A 22,459-nucleotide genomic window follows, 5' to 3' on the forward strand; every position below is an offset into this window, starting at 1 on the left:
CCCCTCTCTTTTAGCTTTCAACCCTTGCATTGTTTAAATTGTTTCTTGCAATTTTTGTTTTGTCTTTTCCTCCCTTTCTTGCATATTTTGGACTTTTTGGTTTGTTTTTTATTCCATTTCTTTAAGGGATTCTCTCATATCCTCTTTGAGGGCCTCTATCATTTTCATGAAATTGTTATTAAGGTCATTCTCTTCTGCTTCATCTGCATTGGGGTGTTCAGGTTTTGCTTGTGTGGAGTCTCTAGTCTCTGGTAGTATCATATTTCTTCCTTTTTTTTTTGCTGAGTGTGTTTTTGCATTGTCACTTTACCATCCCTTCTTCCAGTGGGTACAGGAAGAGCTTCTTCCTCTCCTGGTGGGTAGGGGACCAGGGTTCCCATTCTGTGGCTGCAAGCAAATCCATTATTCTGTGGCCTCTGCTCTCTATCCTTTGCCCTCTGCCCTGAGTGGGGGCAGTAGACTGGCTCTCTCAACAGGCTCCTAGTCGCTTTGTCCTATGGGGTCCAGGTAACCTGGCTGCAGTCCCCAGGCCAGGAGACCTGAGAGAGGGAGAGCAGGAGTCACTTATCTACTTTTTCATACAGCCAAGGCCTACTTTCCTAGCCTCCATTTAACCAGCTGTATCAAGTTGAAAACTGAAGCTAATATTTGAAATGGTAGAATACTGAAAATACAGTAATAAAAGATTATTGACTTTGACTTGCATTTAGTTGACTGGACAGCACAAGATCATTTTACAATCTTCAGAAGACAAACTGATCACTATATAAGTCTACCTCTTCTTGTACTACCATTTCTAAGACTGTTAAATATATGACATATGATACGTATCGTTCTTAATATATTTATTTGCCATATACTTGTCTTCTTAGTTGAGATGTCTCTTTCAGTATTTGTCCAGTATTTAAATGCTTATTTTAATCATTTCTCTGTGTGTGTCTAGAGTATATGCACACTTGTATTACGGGGGTATAAATCTGCACAGGTGGAAGCCAGAAGAGTCCATTAGACTCAGAGATAAAGATACAGACATTTGTGGAGTGCCTAGCTTATTATCTAGTTACTAAAACCAGAACTACAGCTCTTACAAATGGATAGCAAGCCTAATATTTGAGCCATCTGCCCAGCCCCCACATGGACCATTCTGAATTGCATATGTTTGTATAATGAACTTTATCACTTCTGGGTGGATTTGGGTCATTGTGTATTATCTGATATGCCCATTTCAAGTATTTCCTTACAACATGTGACTTATGTGTTAATTCTTATTCTGTTGATAATGTCACTTGATGAGTAGAAACTTCATTTTCACCAAGTCTAGCTTATCAGTTCTTTCTTTCCTGGATCGTAATGTTGGTTTTTGTTTTTGTTTTGCCCATTTCATGATACTATAACAGAATACTGTGACTTTGTAAATTTAAAAGATTAGACATTTATTTATTATAATTGTGAAGGTTGGAAGTGGGCTATAAAGATGCTGGCATCTGGTAGGAAGAATTTTGCTATCACAGGTGATAGATTTTATCACATAGATTTTAGCAATTTCCTCTCATGGACATAATATATATATACATATATATTTTTATTTAAGTATTTCATTTTTGTGGTGCAAATGTAATTGATATATATGATTTCATTTTCAAGCCCCACTCGTTCATGGCTGATTGAAAGTAGCAAGTTGTATTTGTCCAGAATGATCTTATCTCTTGCAAATCTTCTATGGCCGCCAATTATTCCTCATTCTTTTTCCATTTATCTTGGGTTTTCTACACAGAGGATCAAGTCATCTGTGGAGAAAGGCAGGTTTTATTTCTGGCCTTGAAGAAGCCAAGGTTACTGTTTCTGGGAGCCAACTCTTCCCCTAAGGCAGTTGGATCTGAGGTATCTCATGCTTTCTTTGCCAGCAGTGCTTAATTAGCTCTTTGCTTTCTCTGTCCCATTCTGCCCCTGTAAACAGTTTGCACATTGCTTACTTCTTAATATACTTGCTTGGCATAGACATAGCTTGTACAACACCTCCTGACCCCAACTTTCCTGTTGTCTTTATTTATGATCCCATTGTCCTCCTGCTCAGGACCTTCTGGTCCAGGCCAATTCAAGACTTCCAGTGTATTGTTGAAAAACACTGGTCAAGGTAGACCTATAGACCTCATCTCTGATATTAAGTATGAAAATAGTGTGGGTGTCATAGATATTCTTAGTTACATTGAAGATATTTCTGTCTATTCTTTATTTTAAATTTTTGGTTATAGATAAGTTTCTTTTCAATGTCTTTTCTTTATATACTGTTGCAACAATGTGAATATTTTTTTCATAGCTCTGTTAGAGAAATGGGTGCAATATTTGAGTTTGGAATCAGAGACTTTTTTGGCATGTCCTTGATTACTACTACGTCTTTGTTTGGATAGAATTCCATTTTATTAAATTAGTGGTTTCAACACACTAATATTTTGTTGGTGACTTTTGCATCTGTAGTCATAAAGTCAGTTGTACTTTGTTTTGTGGGTTTTATTTTTTTGTAATGCCATGACCAACCATTGGTATTAAGATAATGGTGGCTTCATAGAATGTGCTTTTCTCTCCCTAAAGAGATAATACAGACCTTCTTCCTTAATTTCTTGCTTAAATGTTTGATAAAATTCACCAATGAACTCATCTGGGCATGGTGTTACCTCTTTTTAAAAGTCGTTACAAATTTACTTATTCCTTTTTTATTATTTTAATTTTAAATAGCTTATTTTACATGTCAATCCCAGTTCCCTCTCCCTCCCCTCCTCCCGCACCCCCCCCACCATGGCCCCCCAGCCTCCCACCTTATTGCCAATTACTTCCACATAGGGGATATCTAGGGTCTGTCATTTCACTCAGGGTAGGGTCCAGGCACTCCCCTAAGAGTCCAGGCTGAGAGAGCATTTCTTTTTGTGTTATGGACACACAATGTCTGTTTGTATGCCAGGGATAAACACTGATCCACTACTCAGGGCCCCATAGGTTGCCCAGGCCTCCTCACTGACACTCACATTCGGGGGGTCTGGATCAGTCCCATGCTGGCCTCCCACCTGTGCGTCTGGGGTCCAAGAGCTCTCCCCTGTTCAGATCAGCTGTCTCTGCTGGTTTTGTCAGCCCATTCTTTGCCAATTTACTCACTGCTCCTCTCTCTCTGTCACTGGGTTCCTTGGGTTCAGTTCAATGTTTAACCGTGGGTGTTTGTCTCTGCTTCCATCAGTCACTGGATGAAGGCTCATTAACAGATATATATACATTCAAATTATCTGTTCTTTTGAGATGTTTAGCCATACGTAATGCCTAAGAAATGCATCTATTTCATGTAACATGTCAAGCTCGTGGGCATGCGTTTAATAGTATTTTACTATTATTTTCTAATGTATGAGGGATTTGTAGTGAAAGTATTTTAGTAATTTGCATCATCTCTTGTTTTTCCTTAGTTACTGTATTACTTCCTCTATGCATAGTGACCAGATAAGAAAATAAAAAGAAGAAGAAATCAAAGGTAAATGAATGGGAGGAATAGAGTAAGTGGCTCCCAACAGCCATATTCATCAAGTGGCTCACACCCACCTGTAACTCTAGCACCAGGGGATCTGACCCACTATTATGGTTTCTGGAGACCATGCACACATATGGACTTGCATGTACAAACACAAATACACAAAAGTAATAAGATACATCTTTTAAAAAATGAGGAATATTTAGTTCACCTGGGACGGCAGTTTGGGTGACTTATTCTGTGGTGATGAGGATGGTATGGAAGCAGGATGGAAATACATGGCAGTGGAATCAAGAGGCTGAAATAAGGAAGCAGAAAGAGACCAGGAAACTGTACTGAGCTTTAATGCTGGAGGGCCTCCTCCCCAGTGACTCACTTCTTCAGATGAAGTTCACCGTTTTCACAAGCTGCAAAATCTTTCTAGCATCTCCAGCTGGGGATAGCAAATATGTTGTACGAAAAATTGTAAGTCAGCAAATAAAAATAAACAAATAAGCACTTTGGTTGTTCTTTGAGAATTCTTTTTCAGAGTGAAGACCTATTTTTATTGGATTTTTTTATTTTATTACTGTTCAGTTTTCTTTGTTTGTGTATATTCTAAATATTAAGCCACTGTTGGAGGTATAGCTGACAAAGATTTTTTTCCCATTCTGTGGACTACCTCTTTACTCAACTGATTCCTTTGTGGCACAGAACTTTCTTGTTTTCATGATGTCCCATTTGTCAATCATTGTTCTTACTCCCTGTACTACCAGAATTTTATTCAGAAAGAACCTGGGCCTATGTTTTTAAGTGAACTCTGTATTTTTTTTCAAAGATAAAGTCCAACATTCAGACTGATTGGATTTGCGTTTTGGACAGAAGGCAAGATAAAACCTACTTTCACACTGCTGCATGTTCATAACCACTATTCCTGGAACCATTTGTTGAAGAGACTGTGTTTTGGTAATGTAACTTTGGCATTTTTTAAATATTGAGTAGTTGTAGTTATGTGAAAGTATATCATCAATTTTATTCCATTGTCTTATTTGTCTGTTTTTATTCTGAGTCACACTGCTTTTATTACTAAAAGCTAAAACTTGAAATTAAGATGGTGATACTTCCCTGGGTATTTATTTGGTTCAGTATTGTTTTGGCCATTCATGACATTTTTTGTTCTGATACAAATGTAATATTACTTCTTCAATGTATGTGAAGAATTACCCTGGAATTTTTACTGGAATTTCATTAGATGCATATAATACTTTTGATACAGTAGCTGTTTTAACTATATTCATTCTTCTCTATCATAAGTATTGAAGTTTTTTCAGCTCCAACTATCTTTCTTCCTTCAGTGTCAACACTTTCAATTTAGAGTGCTTTCATAATTTTGGTTAGGTTTATTCCAGGATATTTTATTTTGTGACTCTTGTGAATGGAATTACTTCATGACTTCTTGTTAAATATTTTATTTTTTGAAATCAAAATATTATTACATAATTTCACCCTTAACTTTCTTTCCTCCCTCCAACATTCCCTGGTTTACTATCTTGCTCTCTCTCAAATTCAGGACCTCTGTTTTCTTTGTTGTTATGATATGTGTGTATGTATATGTCACACATTATTTATTATGTTTATAGATTTATATTCCTAACTGTATAAGCAAAATATACTTAGTCTATACAGTTACTTGTATGTACATAATTCAAGGCTGACCAGTTGGTGTGTTCTTCCCTAGGGAAAACTATCTCCCCATTCTCAACATTCCTTAGTGGTCCATACTTTTTTTGTCTAGGGTTGAGGCCCCATAATATGTTTACTTTCCATGCTAGCATTTCTATTGTTTTTATCTTGGTTCAGCTCTTGTTTAGGTAGCCACATTCATGAGACTTTATAGGTTTAGCATCTCTTAAATTTCTAGGAGACATAATGTTGTAGTAAACTTCCTATTCCTCTGGGTGTTGTAATATTTCCACCCACTCTTCTATTATGATCGCCGAGACTTAGGTGCAGGTGCTATGATACAGACATATCAGTTGGAGATGTGTCCACATATTTACTTGTAGTTTTCTGTACTACTATGAGTATTGGAAGGACTTCTTTGAAGAGAGGTGAGACCTGTACTTTAGGTATAGGGATAAACATTTACAATGTATTTAGTAATTGTGCTGGTTTAGAGAAATGGTGGTTATAGCTTCTCCTCCAAGATTGATGAATTCATTATCCTAGATAATTGCCTACATTTTCAGTAGAAGACACACTTTACCTTTCGTTGAATAGGCTTTAAGTCTAATTAGAACTGCCAAGGTATGTGCACTTAGGATTATTGAGACGTGCTGGTCATTGTGGTAGTTCATAGGTTTCATAGTTCATAGGACTATTTGTTGCTTTGCTTCTATGGGAGGTTTAATTATGACTTCCAGTACCATAAAACATAGTCCTCAGGGAGGAAGCTTTCAGCTCAGATCCAGATGGGATCTTCAGGGCATGTGTCAAAACTATATAATAACTTCCTTTCAAATTCTGGGGACGGGAAATTAAGAGCAACAGCAATAGCCTATGGTATTTTGAGAGTCTTTGAGATCCCTGACTACATAGAAAATTTTCACTTAAACTATATATGTCTATGTATTATATACACAGACATTAATTATTATATGAAATTTTAGTTAGGAAGATGATATTATTCCTTATAATTTTTCCAGTCACCCTTTTCAGTGTCTTTGTTATTGACATGCAGACAGACTACTGAGTTTTGTGTGTTAATTCTGTAGCCTTCCACTTGCCACTTTGCCTAAGTTTTTTATCAGGATTACAAGATTTTGGTGGAATCTTTAGGGTCTCTTGAGTATAGAAGCACATCACTTGCAAATAAAGATACTTTGACTTCTTTTCCTATTTATACCCCTTCTTGATTCCTTCAATGACTCATTCATCATTAAATACCTCGATGCTATATGTATATGAATTTGTATAATTTCTGTAGTTTCTATAGCAGTTGATGCCTACTTTTATTCCATGGTGGTAAGATAAGACAGAGAGAGTTATTTTGATTTTCCTGTATTTGTGGAGATGGACTTTGTGTCCCAAAGTGTGTTATGTTTTATTGTAAATTCCATGGGTTGCTGAGAAGACTTTATTCTCTAGCATTTGGGTGCCATACATTACATAGATATTTGACATGTCCATGTGCTCTACAGTGTCATTTAATGCCCACATTTCCCATTTAGTTTTTGTCTGGATGGCCTGTCCACTGTTGAAAACAGAATCCTGAAGTTATCTACTATTACTCTGTCTGAACTAATCTTTGATACTGTATGAAATTGGGTGCACCTGTGTTTGGAACATATGTGTTTGGAATTGTAATGTCCTCATGATTGATTGTTACTTGATCAGTATGCAGTGATCTCCTTTATCTCCTTTGATTAGTTTTGATTGGAAGTCTATTTTGTCTGATATTAGAATAACACTTCTATTTATTTCCTAGTTGAATTTACTTGGAATAGCTTCGCAGTATCTTAGGTGCTGAGATGATTTTTGCGGGAGCCATAAAATGATAGATCCTGCTTTTTAAAATCCAGTTTACCAGCCTGTCCTTTGATCAAGAACTTGAGACTGTTGACACACAAAGTTATTATTGGAAGATTTGTGTAAATTCTCATGACTTTGTTAATATTATGGGGTTGTGTTTTAGTCCTCCTTTGTATAACTAACATAGAATTTGTATTATTTCCAGTAGCCTATTAAACATGTTTTCTTCTCTTCAGTCTCAGTTTCTCTGGTGGGGTAACTTTACGTACATAAATTCTTTTAGTCTGTTCTTATTGTGAAAAGTTTTTTAAAATTAAATTTTGTATTTAAATTAAAAACAATCTTATTTTACATACCAATCCCAGTTCCTTCTCCCTCCCATCCTCACATTTCTCCCACCTTCTCCACATCTCACCCCTCATCCACTTCTCTGGGAGGGTGAAGCTTCCCATGGGGATCATCAAAGGCTATCACTTCATTTGGGGCCAGGACCAAAGCCCTCTTCCCTTTATCTAGGATAAGAGAGTATCCATTCACAGGGAATGGGCTCCAAAAGACTGTTCATGCACTTGGGTTAAATACTGGTTCCACTGCCAGTGGCCTCATAGACTGCCCAAGCCTGCAACTGACACCCTTGTTCAGGAATCCTGCTTCCATTTTATGCAGGTTCCCCAGTTGTCAGTCTGGAGTCCCTGCGCTCTGCTTGCTCAGGTCAGCTGTGTCTGTGGGTTTTCCCAGCAGGGTCTTGACTGCTTTGCTCATCACTCCTCCCTCTCTACACCTGGATTCCTGGAGTTCAGCTCAGTGCTTAGCTGTGAATCTCTGCTTCTGCTTCCATCAGTTACTGGATGAAGGCTCTATGATGGCATCTAAGGTAGTCATCAGACTCATTATAGGGAAAGGGCATTTAAGGTAGCCTCTCCACTGTTGCTTAGATTCTTAGTTGGGGTCATCCTTGTGGATTCCTGGGAATTTCCCTAGTGTCAGGTTTCTCCTTAAGCCCTTAAGGGCTCCCTCTATTAAGGTATCTCTTTCCTTGCTCTTCTTCTTGCTTATGTAATTATCACACTTTTACTGGATGTAATAGTCTGGGTTGACATCTTTGGCTTTTTAGAACTCATAGGACATCAGCTCAATAACTTCTTTCTTTTAATGTCTTCACTAAAAAATCAGTTTGTGTTCTGATACACCTGCCTTTATAAGTGACTTGGTCCTTGTCTCTTGCAGCTTTCAATAAATTTTCTATTTTTCATACATTTAGTATTTTGACAATCCTATGATGTTTGGGATTTCTTATCTGTTTCTGTTTATTTGGTGTTCTGTGTGACTCTTACACTGGAATAGGCATCTATTTACCTAAATTTTGAAATTTTTCTTTTACTATTCCATTGAAAATATTTTTCTTAGCTTTCAGTTGGATTTGTTCTTCAATGCCTATGATTCATAGATGTGATCTTTCATAATATCTCATGCTTCTTTCATAGTTGTGAGATATTTTTGTTATTTGTCATTTTCTTTATCAAGTGCTCTGATTACTTTACCTTGTTTTTATGTTCTGTCTTGACTTTATTCATTCTACTGCAGAGGTTTCCATCAGAACTTACTAGACTTACTGAATTTTCCAATTCAAGTTTTATTTTGGTTTCACTTCTTATATTTCTCCTTGCTGAATTTTACTTTCATGTCCTGGTTTGTCTTCTTTATTTAGTTTACTTTAATTTTTTTTCTGAATTTTAACACTTTTCATCAATTTTTAGTTCCTTGAACATATTTAACATTGTTATTTAAATTCATTTCTTAAGTTTCATCCAAGCTACTCTGAATTGGGACCCTTACTTGGGAATTAATATTTTTGCAGGAGATATGTTGTGCTTTTTTGTTTAATATAGTTAGACATGGAAATAGGACATCGGTTGTGTTCTTTAATATGCAAAGCCCATATTTATTGAATGGGCATTTGGATATCTATTTGTTCTTACCCTGGCTTGTCATATTTAGAGTCAACTGTATGATGCTTGAAATTCAGTCTTGGGATATGATGGGGGAAGTCCTTCTGTGTATATGTTGTCCTATTGGTTGATAAATAAAGCACTGTAGGCCAATAGGAGAGCAAGATAGTTGGACTAGGAATCAAAAGGATTCTGGGAAATGTAGTCAATAGTAGAGAGTTGCCATGTGACCCTAAGAGGAGAGGTCACATGTCTGGCATTCTTGGTACAATAAGAACTTATAAAAATATATATTAATAATTAAGTCAGAGATAACCAACAAGAAACCATAGAAAATGGCCAACACCTTCATAATTAATATAGTGTCTTGTGTGTTATTTGGATACTAAAGTGGCAATGAGACCCAGGTGGGAATCCCACAACAGGGATCACTGAAAGTTGGCTAATGATTGAGGCAGCCAAGTTCCTATTTCATCTAAGGAAAGGAAGAGCTACTGTTCTTCCCAGAAGGCACTCTATAGAATGAACAGGTTCTTCCTGTGTCTCCTCAGAAGTCAAGATTAGAGTGCTGGAGAGAAGCAGAGGCAAAGATTTTTTACAAAGGGTTGTGGAACACTTGTCCAATTATGTATAGATATATTATGTTTGTTTATGCTTGATTTGTTAATGATGTAAAGATGTGTTTCATATATTTCACCTTGCTTGCCTAAGGCACCAGACTGGTCTAATAAAAAGCTGAACAGCCAATAGTTAGGCATTAGAGAGAGAATGAGTGTGAAAGAGACAGAGATGCCTGGGGCTGGACAGACATGGAGGAAGCGGGAAAGAAGGACAAATGGAATAAAGAAAGGTAAATGCAAAATGTAGATGAAGAGAAACAGGTTAAAATAACTTATAAGACCTAGTGGGATGAGCCTAAACTGAGGTCAAGCATTCATAACTAATAATAAGCCTGTGTCATGATTTGGTGGCTGGGGTCCAAGAATGCCTGTGATAACAGACCACACAGATTGCCATACAGGTCTTCAAATGACAGTCTTGGAAAGTCACTGAGGGAAGGAGAGATGGAATCTACCTGTCAAGTGTGCAGGCACTTGGTATATGTGTGCGCATGGTGGTTTTGGGGACTCAGAAGGAAAATGAGGGGAGGGTTAATTGTAGGGTGAGAAAGCACTCAAGGCAACTCATGGTAGTGTCTGTTTCTCAGAGTGAGAGAGACAGAGGGCTATCCTTAAATGAAGCTGGCATTTGGTGTAGGTCATAGGTTGGTACTATGGTCCCAGAGGGAGCTGAAAGGGAGGACCACCTTGGGAGTGAGCAGGCATGTGGCACAGGGAAAGGACCTCAGATTGCACAGTTAGCATCCCTTAACTGATTTTAGCAAAGTATTTAGTTTAAGTGATTTTATATTGATTTTGTATATACAATTTATTTGTGCCCTATTTTTTCTTGCTTATATCCTTTTGATTGCAAAGAATTTAATTTTCTGTTTTTAATTTCTTATGGTTTAATCAATTGATCACATGTCTTTATTTTTTCCAATGTGTGCATCCAATGTCATAAACTTTCTTCTGATCATTGCTTGTGCAGTATGCCATGTACTTTGATATATTTTAGACATAGACATAAACATCTATCTGTTTGCCTCTTTATCTACTTTTCCTCTGTACCACATTCATTGTGTCAGATAAAGCACAATCAAGGGTATGGTTTGACATTTATCACCATTTTTAATTATCAAATTGACTATCATTTTTGTCATTTCCCCATTTAGCAAACATCATTTAGCTATTATTATATGTACATTGTTCTTGTTTTCTTCTCTATAAAACAAATGTGTTCAATTGACCCTCTTTCCTTTGAGTATCCTCAGTCTACTGAGGAAGTAGGACATTTTATACCCCAAGTAAATAGTTAAAAAATAGTTTAATATGATTTTAGGTTCATTAAAAGAATATTGAGTCACAAGATAATCCTTAGCAGAAATCCAGGTTTTCCTATCCACTGGATTTCCTTCATTTAACAGTGTCATCATAAATAAAGACAATTAGGTAGCTGACTTTTCAGGTACAGTTACTCTTAGGATAAAGCAGAAACTAATGAAAGTTTGAGTAAAGTAAAAACTTCAGTAGGGAATGTTCTGTTGAACTGTTCAATATTATGTTTTATCAAGATCAATGACCAAGTTTGGTATGTAATTTTGGTCATATCAACATGCAGTCAGCTACTCTACAAAAGTTCCACCAGTGTTGCTAAGCCCATTTATGTTTGTGCCTAGACTGCTGGTAATTGAGTACACTAAATTGTTTCTCAAAAATTCACTTTTCCACAGTTTCCACAGCCATTGATGTGAACTCTCAGTACAGGCATAGCTTCATACATTGTACTTTCTGGCTCTTTGTTTATTTGTGTTTTATTTGTAATTTAATAGGAGTTTTAAAAAGCTACAATTCCCTCATGAGTTGGTGGGCATTTTACCAATGAAAAACCTATATGATAGTGGAATTATGTCCATCATTCCTCTAATATTATATTTGAATTATACTTGAGGTCTGTTTGCTCATTCTGTTTGTAGACTTGGTTAAACCATAGGATATTCAATTATCTAGTAATAGAGATTTTATGGAAGTTTTTTTGAGGTGTTTCTGAAAGACATTAGCATCTGAGTAAGCAGATGTCTCTCCCCAAATGTGGGGCCTTTATGTAGTCAACTGAGGAAATGAGTGGAACAGAAGGGGGAGGCCCCATGACTATAAGATTCCAATTTTCTCTTCCTTTGGCATTTCTTTCTTTCAAGTTTATGATGATTTAAACAGGACATTCTTCTTATTACTCCCCTTACCCTGTAGCCATTCTTGGTTCTTCTGGTGAGCCTTCATGGGTACAAATTGGAGCAGCTCCTGTATACAACATTTTCACTGGGACTTTCTGAAGCATTATTTGGGAACCATGCAATGAAGAATAAAGACATATTCATTTTTTTACTATAATCAAAGAAGTGAGACTTTTAGAGAGTATACATTTTTACAGTTGAAATTTTAGGGAGATAAGCTCAAATTCAGAAGTGTAAAAAGGTCCTCTTTCATTTTCTTTGGAAGAATCCATGGTTTTAAAGTTATTGAACTGTATTTTTTTTCTTTCAGGATTCTCTGTTCCGCGTTTATAGCATGAGTCATTGTTTACATAATTTAATTAACATTGGTCAGTGCCAGCATACTGAAACACTGTCTTAAAGCATTTACTTGAAAAGTCTCTTTGTCCCTGAGCTGTCATTTCTTAGCATGATAGATAATGGGTAGAAATGATTATCCTGAACAAGGCTAGACAGCTTAAATGATTAGAGCTTCAAAGAATTATCAGGCTTGGCTAAATATCTTATTTTTTCACAATGTATTATTAAAGGAAAATGCCATAGAGAGCGGTATGAATATGGAGACTACTTAAAACAATTCCATTGCCTGTGACAGGTGAGCTGTCACTTAAATGAGTTTGCCGCACAATACCTTATCAATCTTGCTACCAGTGTGACTCACAACATCTTTGAATGTTCAATGTCAATGCAGATCATGTGTAAGTAGAAATATTGTGGGTGGTTTAGACATACCAGGGTCTTGATTTGTCCCTGACATACAACATTATATGTCTAAACATACACTTGTTATTTACTTGTTTCTTGGTGACATTAAGATTCAATATTCTCCCACAGTAGAGATAGTTCTTCAACACTTAAGCCTTCTCTCTGGGCTCCTGAAGAATGTCATTGTGCTGTCTCTTGGAAGGATTTACCACCTTTGTTTTATAAGGGCATTTTTATTGTTCAATAAATTGCTTTACTTTTATGTCCAATATTGTAAATGTTGAGGAGATAAGGGAAAACTGCAAGAGCAATCAACTATCTTAGGAAGTAAGCAAATCAATTTAGTATAAGCCGCATGTTTTAAGAACTATTTCTCAGACACATGGTAAGAATGACTACCAAAAGATATATGTGTTGGTGCCTTTTCATCTCTCTTCCTAGGACCCAAGAAAAGGCCTAATCTCCTTCTTATAGTAAAAATAAGCTCCTTTTTATTCTTCTTCTAAAATGCATTTTAAACTCCATCTTAGTAATATTTTACATATATTTAAAAGGAATTTTAGAAATACAAATTAAAACACATTTTTAAGAAATTGTTACTGTAAAGTCAGATGTGTAGGCTTTGCATAGTCTAGTTGCATGCCACAGGAAGCTACCATTCTATTTCATGTTCCATCTTTAAAGTGGAAGAGCTGTTTACTTTACAATAACTGTTTGTGAAGTTCTAATTAGATTCCATGTGAGAATACTCAACAGAAAGTAATAGCCTTTTCCTTATCCAGAGGTTCATTGTTTACGATTTCACATACCACCAAACATGGTTGATTGTGTGGAAAGTTAGAGGAGAGAAGCAGGAGGAGGCAGATTTATTATTGTATATTGAATTAATTTACCATTATGTTATGAGTTTCTGTTGCTCATCTATTTGTGAAAAAATGTAATAGTTAAACTTTATTAGTTTATAATCAGAGAAAATATATACTTATGAGTACTATATTCACTGAAAATTTTGTAACATATATCTCTAAATAAAGGAAGACTACTACATCTTGTCTATTATTTCTTTTCCTGCCTTCAGTTTCCTGACTTAAGTTCCTGCATTGGCTTTCCTCAATGATGAACTATGGTATGGAAATGGAAGCCAAATAAACTCTTTCTTCCTCAAGTTTCTTTTAGTTATATTGATTTTATTACAATAGGAATCAAGAGAATACACCTCGACTAGACCTGATGAATCAGGAATTTTAGTTTCAATCCAGCCCTCCAGATGATTCTGATTCATAACTACTTGAGAATCACCAGCTACAATCTACCACATACCCATTGACACAGTCTTTACTGACCAGGATTCTGTTGTATTGAGCTTGATATTCCTCACAGGTAATGAAAAAGGACAAACACTGAAATATTGGATTTAGCATCAGGTGTAATACTCTGTATTTGCTAACAGAGAGTTGAGAACAATAGAAACTGAAGTTGCTTAACTAGAAGGAAAACAAGAAGACCAAAGCCACTCCCCATAGCCTTTGTTTTGTTCTCTTCTCCTGGGACTGTCAGCTGATTTCAAGAATACTGGTGTAGACATATTACACATAGCAACAATTAGTTTGTCACAATAAAAGAATTATGTATGTTTCATTAATATAATATATTCTAACCATCAAGGATATAATCATATAAGTCATTCATTACTTAAATCCTTTTTATGTATGTATAGTCCACTTTGGTTCTGAATCCTTAATCTTTAAACAATTGCAAATGAATATTGCCACTAGGTTTGATTTGCAGTTGTTGATTTTTCCCCCTATATTCCATGCTTAAAGAAATGGAACTAGGAGACAAATTCTATTGCATTCTCCTACTGAAAGGCCGACCCGAAAAGTTTAAGTGTTTATGAGGAGAAATGCATGCAAATATTACCTCCATCACATATGTAGTTTTTCCCCCTGGGTTTGAGTTTTATAAAACACCTCTTCCTCTTAGCCTTGCATTTTAAAGTTCTTTGCTCTAGTGAGGAGAGATGGATTTCTCACATATCTTTCAGAGAACTGCTTTATAGCTACTATGACAGCATAAAACTGAATGGGTGGTGATATTTCAAGAGTGGGATGTGGGAGAAGGCAGCTTGCACATGGTAATGGATTTCAGAAACACTACTCTTGCCGCCTTCCCCAGTGTGCTTTTAATGATGAAGTCCCCCTAGGAGCATTTGAAATCTGCGTTTGTTTGAGAAGTGGCAGAGCACTATGAAATGGAAGGCAAAGAAGGATCTTACAGCCATAAGAACAAATAACTTGCCAGAAGTCCAGATTTCCTTCCTTCCTTCTTCCTCCATGCCTCTCCCCACTGTCTCTGCTTCCTTTTGTTCCCGCCTTCATTTATAGTTAACTATTTTTGATGTATTCTGATAGAAAAAGACTGCATTTGAATTTACCATGAACAAACTTTTCATTCATTTTTTAAATTTGTGTGTGTGGGGGGGGTGTGGGTGTGTGTGTGTATCAGAGGAAGAGCTGCAGGAGTCACTTCTGTCCTCCACCATATGTTTCCTAGGGAATCAAACTCATATCATTAGGGTTGTGTTAAGAGAAGCTTTTTCTTTGCTAGCCGCTTTGGTTTATCACCCACCAGTCGCCTGGGCTCTGCTGCATTGTAGTCTCCAAATAAACACACAAGACGCTGTATTAATTATGAAGCTGTTGGCCTTGCTTGTTTCTTACTGGCTAGCTCTGACTTAAGTAATTACCCCATAATTGTTAATCTAAGTATGTTTCTTACCAGAGAATAGTTCCGGGCTTCCTACCCCATGGAGTTACATGTCGACTCCTCGTGTTTCTCCTTCCCAGAATCCTCCTGGACTCCTAGCCCCACCTATCTAGATTCCTATTGGCCAGCAGTAATTTATTGACATATACACAGGACTTCCCCAACAGGTTTGGAAGCTGGTATTTTACCCTCTGACCCATCTCTCTAGTGTGGAAATTTCAACTCTACCATCTGAATGACAGCTGATTTGTTGGGAATATAATGAACTGTCAGAAAGTAAGATGTATGAGTGTGTATGTAAATATTAACAGAGTGCTTGGCCCATGACTCAAATAATGGATGTGTCACTTGTCTCTGCTTCTTCTGTGTAGTTGAGGGCTGATTTCTTTAGAATAAGTCATTTTGCTCTTTTCAGAGACTTCTTGAATGATCAATATAAGTCTTTGCCTGACGCAAAATTTCCTATGTTTTTAGGAATTTCCCCCCAAAGTAGAGACTCTGAGCACTAGTAGAGAATAGCCTACTCAGGAATAAGTTGTAGATGAGCAACACTATGTATAGTATTTCCTTCAAATATAGTCATATTCTCTACTAATTTGAGCTGCTGGAAAACTAATGAGCTTCAGAACACCAAAAGTATTTTGGAATTTCTTCCCAATTTCTCTGTAATATGTGATGTATCCTCTGGTGTCTTAAACCTCCCTTTTTAATTTTTTTCATTTTTCAATTTATTTAAATTATGAATAAGCTTGCTTGACTTGTCAATTCCAGCTCTCTCACCCTCCCCTCCTATCCTGCCCCCACCAGCCCCCCCCCCCACCCAACTCTGCTCCCCAGGGAAGGTGAGACCATCCATGGGGAATCTTCAAAGTCTGTCATATTATCCTGGGCAGGACCTAGGCCCTCCTCTATGTGTCCAGGCTGAGAGAGCATCTCTCCATGTGGAATGGGCTCCCAAAGTCCATTTGTACATCAGGGATAAGTACTGGTCTACTATCCAAGGTCCCATTGATTGCCAAGGCCTCGTTGCTGAGATCCAGGTTCAGGGGCTCTGGATCAGTTCCATGCTGTCCTCTCAGACACCAGTCTGGGGTCCAAGGGCTCCCCCTTGTTCAGGTCAGCTGCCTCTGTGGATTTCACCAGCCAGTTCTTGATTCCTTTGATCATTACTCCTCCCTCTCTGCAACTGGGTTCCAGGAGTTCAGTTAGGTGTTTAGCTGTGGGTGTCTGCCTCTGCTTCCTTCAGCCACTAGATGAAGGCTCTAGGATGGCATATAAGGTAGTCATCATTTTCTTCCTGTCCCTTTTTTTCTTTCCCCCTTATACCTAAATCCCAAGTGTATGTGTCTCACATCAAGGAACAAAATAAATAATGTGCTCAAGGGATCAAGTAACATATATGTACTCAGCACAGCACCCACTGGTCAGAAATTCAGATGTGAATCTTACCACTTAATGATCTGCTGCATCATGCGACCTGAGAATTATTTAAACTTAGGCGGAAAGTGTGGGCTATGGTGGAAAGATTACCAATGCTGTGATTAAATATTAAATGTTGGTGTCACTTGCTGGCCTCATGGTCTTAAATTAAGTTGTTCAAAATTGATTCCAGTTTTGGTTTTTGATAATACTTATCTTCAGGTTGTCATGAGAATTTAAACAAAGGGTGTTGTACTTTGTAGGTATAAGGTAGTTGACAGTTGGAAACCATGATTATTTATATTATTTTATTTGAAATTACCTTTCATGGAAAAAGACAATTTAGTAAACGGGTGTCTATTTATCCCTTAGTAGGCTACACACTTTGACCTAACATGCAAAATTTAATCTATGAGGTATAAAAAGAGCCATCATTCAACATACAATACAATGCTTAAATGTAATTCCCTTACTTTCATCTACCTCTGCCAACCCTTGTTCTACATTTGAAATATGAGATAAATGCACCCGATGGATCTGGTTGTCACATATCTTGCATCAGTGGAGTTGGTAACACACATTTCTGTAATGACAGATTGCCTGGTTGTTTAACAAATGTCTATTTCTCATATGATGACCAATATTTATGAGAGGCACCTTCTCTTCACATTCTCTAAGAGTTAACAAAGAAGCCAGCACTTACAAGATACTCAGTGACTTTTGTGAAATAAATCAGTGAGGATTCCATGAAGTTGACACATATTCACCCAATTTCCCTCAATCTTTCATGCAGCATTTAAAAATGTTCACTATATCTCAAGCTATGGGCTTTGTGATCAACAATGAGTTTTCTCTCAGATCATTTACATAGTTTCCCAAAATGCTGGTGGAAGAATTTATCTTTAGGCTCAGTTTGCAGATACAGAAAGTAAACTCAAACACTTTAAGGAGTTTCTCCATGAACATGCAATGTCAGTGAACAAATGGCAGAGTTAATCATTTAATTGTATTTGCTAAGCATTATATCATTAATTTGATTCCATCTGTACAAAGAAGGTGTTGCATCTGTTATTTTTTCCATATTTCAGGTTGGTGTGTCCCCACAACACAATAGTAAAAGTCAAGCAGTTTGCCTCTGAACCAGAAAATACACAGTGCAAGGGGAATTTGAATGCAGACCCTTTGACCCATTTTTTCCATGTTCTGACACTGCAGAAATCTATACATTATTCAAATCCAGCTAAACTTCTGTTGACTGGGATCTATTGAGGCAGAGAGAGGGAAACTGATAGAATAAGTCCTTGTACACAGCTCTAAAATTGAGGTTATCTGTTTTTATGTCTTTGTCTGTGTGACTGTTTCATTTAACTGTTTCATTTGATGAGTGTTCAGTAGCTGTTGGTAGACATTGTGATTGAAGTACACATAAGAAAACAGTAACTTAAGTCATACCAAGAAATTCACAATCTGCATAAATCAAAGCAACTGCTAATTATCATGTAGAAAAATGTCCTCTTTCCTTAGCCCACACTTACCAGCCAGAATAAGCATTCCAATAAAAGAAGAATTAGAATTTTTCTTCAACACTCCAGTTTAATCCACTTGATCTACATACTATATAGATGGTAAATTTTTCATATACAGACAATTGATACTGCTTGAAAGTGAAAATTTTAAAGAAGAATCAGTCTGTAATATTGGAAAAGAGCAAAGGCTTATTCTTGCAACTTTGGAGAAGTGGAAGAATTTGAAGAATGAGACTCTGAATTAAATCTAATGTCTAAGGAGAACAAACATATAGGCCTTCCAATATGAACTGCTGATTCTAGTTTATGAGTTCCTGCTAAAGTAAATGGGAGTGTGCACTCTCTTGGGTATGGTTTGTCCAACTGAAGGACTCCCTGTGCTTCTAAAACACACTGGCATGAAACCATGAGGCTTCAACTGCTTTCAGTTCTAAGCAGTTGTAAAAGAAGATTATGTTAAGGCAAAAATCTTGGCAGTGAGGTTGAAAGTATAGAAAAGACTGGGACTATAAATGAGCCTTAGCTTTTACAAAGCACTTTGATTTCAGCCAGTTTAATTAAAATGACATTGGAAGTAGTACATCTAGTGAGTATTTAAAAAGAAGAAAATCTTCTTGCTGTTAAGGTACATATAATCCCAACTTGAAAACCTTCAGAAATGTCCAGGAGCCTGAGTTTATTTTGCTAACTGTTGTTTTTCACATACTCACGTCTCATATCTTCAAACTGGATTGTGATTTTATTATTGCGAACTGGCTTATGTACTATCATGTATTCAGTATATTCATTCATTGCACAAATACTTCTAAAGTGTGTACTATGGGTAAGATAGCAAGAAAATATTAACACTCTAGTGTTATATGAAAGAGCTTTAGTAATTATATTATAAATAATTCAGAATTTCATATCATCAGATGTATAACACACAGTATATGCCATCATTCATCATTTAATAAATCTTTATAGATGAATCTCTTGCTACTATGGCAAGCATTGAGGACAAAGAAGAAGCTAACATACATGGCCTATGCTTCATAAACTATCTTTGATCCCACGAATTTTACCCACTTACATGCAGTTTATACTGGAACATGCTACTATGGCTATAGTTTCATAATTTGGGGTAAGGAAAGAATGTTGGATAATTGAAAACTCTTAAGAAAGAATGTTTGGCCTGATAACTAAAAAGTGAATACAAGCTTTCTAAGTAACTTCAACAAGATGTGGGCAGGCCTTGAGATACTATTACTGAATTTGCTACCTATATTTGGGAGGTAGTCTTGGACTAATGGGTAGATAGAGAAGCAGAGAAATCAAAATCATTTGATTACACGCAAAGTAGTAGAGAGAACTTCAGGCAGCTCCTGGGGAATGCTGGACTGCATGTTTTGCCCATGGTAATAAGGTTTCTGTTCTTTCAAACTCCTTCACTTATGTTCATTGAAGGTCTCATAGAGGGGGACTATCTTGTATTCACAGATAACTCCTTCAGCAAAACGGTTGAAGAAACCAGGTATCCAGTCTCTAGAAGGAAGATGAAGGTTGTTGGGTATAGAAACCCACAAATAGAGAATGTGGAAAGAATTGGTAGAAAAAGTTCCCAGGTGATCAAAGAGAAAATTAATATTTTTGTATTATGAAAGGTAAAGTTACAATGTCCATAAAACTCCTAGAATGACTAAAACATTGGCAGTTTGAAGAACTAAAGGAAATACAGACTAGTGTGAGAAAGTAGAGATTCTGCTACTGCCAGGTAGGTTAATTGTCTTAAAATGCAGGTTGTAGAGGTAGGGAAAGAGGCTATAGATAGGCTAAAGCCATGAATTTTATCTAAGAGCAGGGCACTGGACTAAGGGTATGGCTTCTTTAAGAAAAATGGAAGCCGGGCCTTGGTGGCACATGCCTTTAATCCTAGCACTTTGGGAGGCAGAGGCAGGTGGATCTCTGTGAGTTTGAGGCCAGCCTGGTCTACAGAGATTTCCAGGACAGCCTTCAAAGCAATACAGAGAAACCCTGTCTCGAAAAAACAAACAAACGAACAAACAAAAAGGAGAACAGTGAATAGTTTTGAGTAGGTAAGTAACACATATGGATTTTATAATAAAAGTTTATTTGAGACACAAGGATTATGAACATATGTTTGGGTGGAGGTAGGCAGACCCATTAGAAAGCAGTCTGGAAGAAAAAATTATGGTGGAACAGAAGTAGTAGGGGAAACAGGTAGATGAAACAGAGGGATTTCAGGAAAGTAAAAATCAGTGGGGATTTCTGATAGAGTAGTTAGAAAAGAAGAGTGCTGAGAACAGACTCTGAGACTTATAGCTCCCACGAAAGGAAAGTGGCAGTTTCATAAAACATTGTGAGACTGGAATACTAAAATCTCAAGGACACCTACATTCACTTGTAGAGAGAGACCTAGTAGGCACTACTTATCATCCACTTTCATTCTGACTAGCTATGACCTACTGATTAGGTGGTATCTGGGGAACAAGGAAAGGAATTGGAGACCTCCCACGTTATTGACTTAGCAACACATCTGAATGCTCTAGAACAAAAAGAAACAAACTCACCCAGGAGGAGTAGACATCAGGAAATAACCAAATTTAGGACTGAAGTCAATAAAATAGAAACAAAGAAAACAATACAAAGAATCTATGAAATAAAGAGTTGATTCTTAGAGGAAAATCAACAAGATAGACAAACTTTATCCAAGCTAATCAAAAGGCAGAGAGAGAACATGCAAATTCACAAAGTCACAGATGAAAAGGAAAACATAACAATGGACACTGAGGAAATCCAGAGAATCATCAGGTCATAGTTTGACAGCATATACTCCACAAAATTGGAAAGTTTAAAGGAAATGAACAATTTTCTGAATAGGTATCACATACCAAAATTAAATCAAGAAGAGATAAGCAACTTAAATAGACCCATAATCTTTAATGAAATAGAAATAGTTATAAAAAGTGGGATACTTATATAATGGAGCATTACTCAGCTGTTAAAAAAATGACATCAAGAAATCTGCTGGCAAATGGATGGAATTAGGAAAGATCATCCTGAGAGAGACCCAGAAATACAAACATGATATGTACTCATTCATAAGTGGATATTAGCTGTAAAGTAAAGGAGAACTGGACTATAACCCACACACAAATAGAAGTAATAAGAAAAGCTCAGGGGGGAGGGGATGCATGAATCTCACCATGAAGGAGAAATAGAATACACATTGCCAGCAGATGGTAAGAGGGACCTGGAAGCAGGAATGGGGATGGGAACAGGAGGGATTAGGTGGGGGAGAAGATGGAGGGAGAGAGTACTGGGAGATACAACTGGAATCTGGGGTGTCTCTGGGATGAGCTAGAAATCTAGAGCAAAGGAAACTCCTGGGAATATATGAGGGTGATCCTAGCTAAGACTCATAGTAATAGGGGATACAGAGACTGAATGAGCCATCTCCTTTAACCAAGTAAGTCTTCCCATGGAAGGATTGGGACACCAACCAAGCCACAAACGCTTTAAACTACTACTACCCCTACAAAATGTGTTAGGGTAAACATGAAGCAGAAATTATGGGAGGGACAAACTGATGATTGGCCCAGCTGGAAACCCATGTCCCCAGAGCATCCCCCACACCCCACCCCGCACTGAGGGCCAGGACCACGAAGCAGGATACACCAGAGATGTAGGATAGAATCAAACATGAATGACATAAAAATAATGAAATATTTCCTAATCATATTCTGCTATACTCATAGATTGGTGTCTAGCCCAACTATCATCAGAGAGGCTTCACCCAGCAACTAATGGAAACAGATACAAAGACCAAACATCAAAGATTAGGTGGAGCTCAGGGAGTTGTGTGAAAGAATGGGAGGAAGGATTGTAGGACCCAGTGGTGTCAAGGGCACCACAAGAACCAAATCAGCTGGGCTCATAGGGGCTCCCTGACAATCAGGGAGCCTGCAAGGGATTGACCTAGGCTCTCTACATGTATGATACAATTGTGTAACTTTGTCTTACTCTGGAAGTCTTAGCAGTGAAAGCAGGGGATATCTCTGATTCAGTTTCCAGATTTGAGGACGTATTCCTCCTGCCAGATTGCCTCATCAGCCTTGGTGGAGAAAGGGGTGACTGGTCTCACTGCAGCTTGATATACATACCATGGCTGGCTGATATCCATGGGATGCTCACCTGTAACTAA

This window comes from Mesocricetus auratus, unplaced genomic scaffold (assembly GCF_017639785.1).
Source record: "Mesocricetus auratus isolate SY011 unplaced genomic scaffold, BCM_Maur_2.0 Super-Scaffold_100014, whole genome shotgun sequence".
In the NCBI taxonomy this organism is placed as follows: Eukaryota; Metazoa; Chordata; class Mammalia; order Rodentia; family Cricetidae; genus Mesocricetus; species Mesocricetus auratus.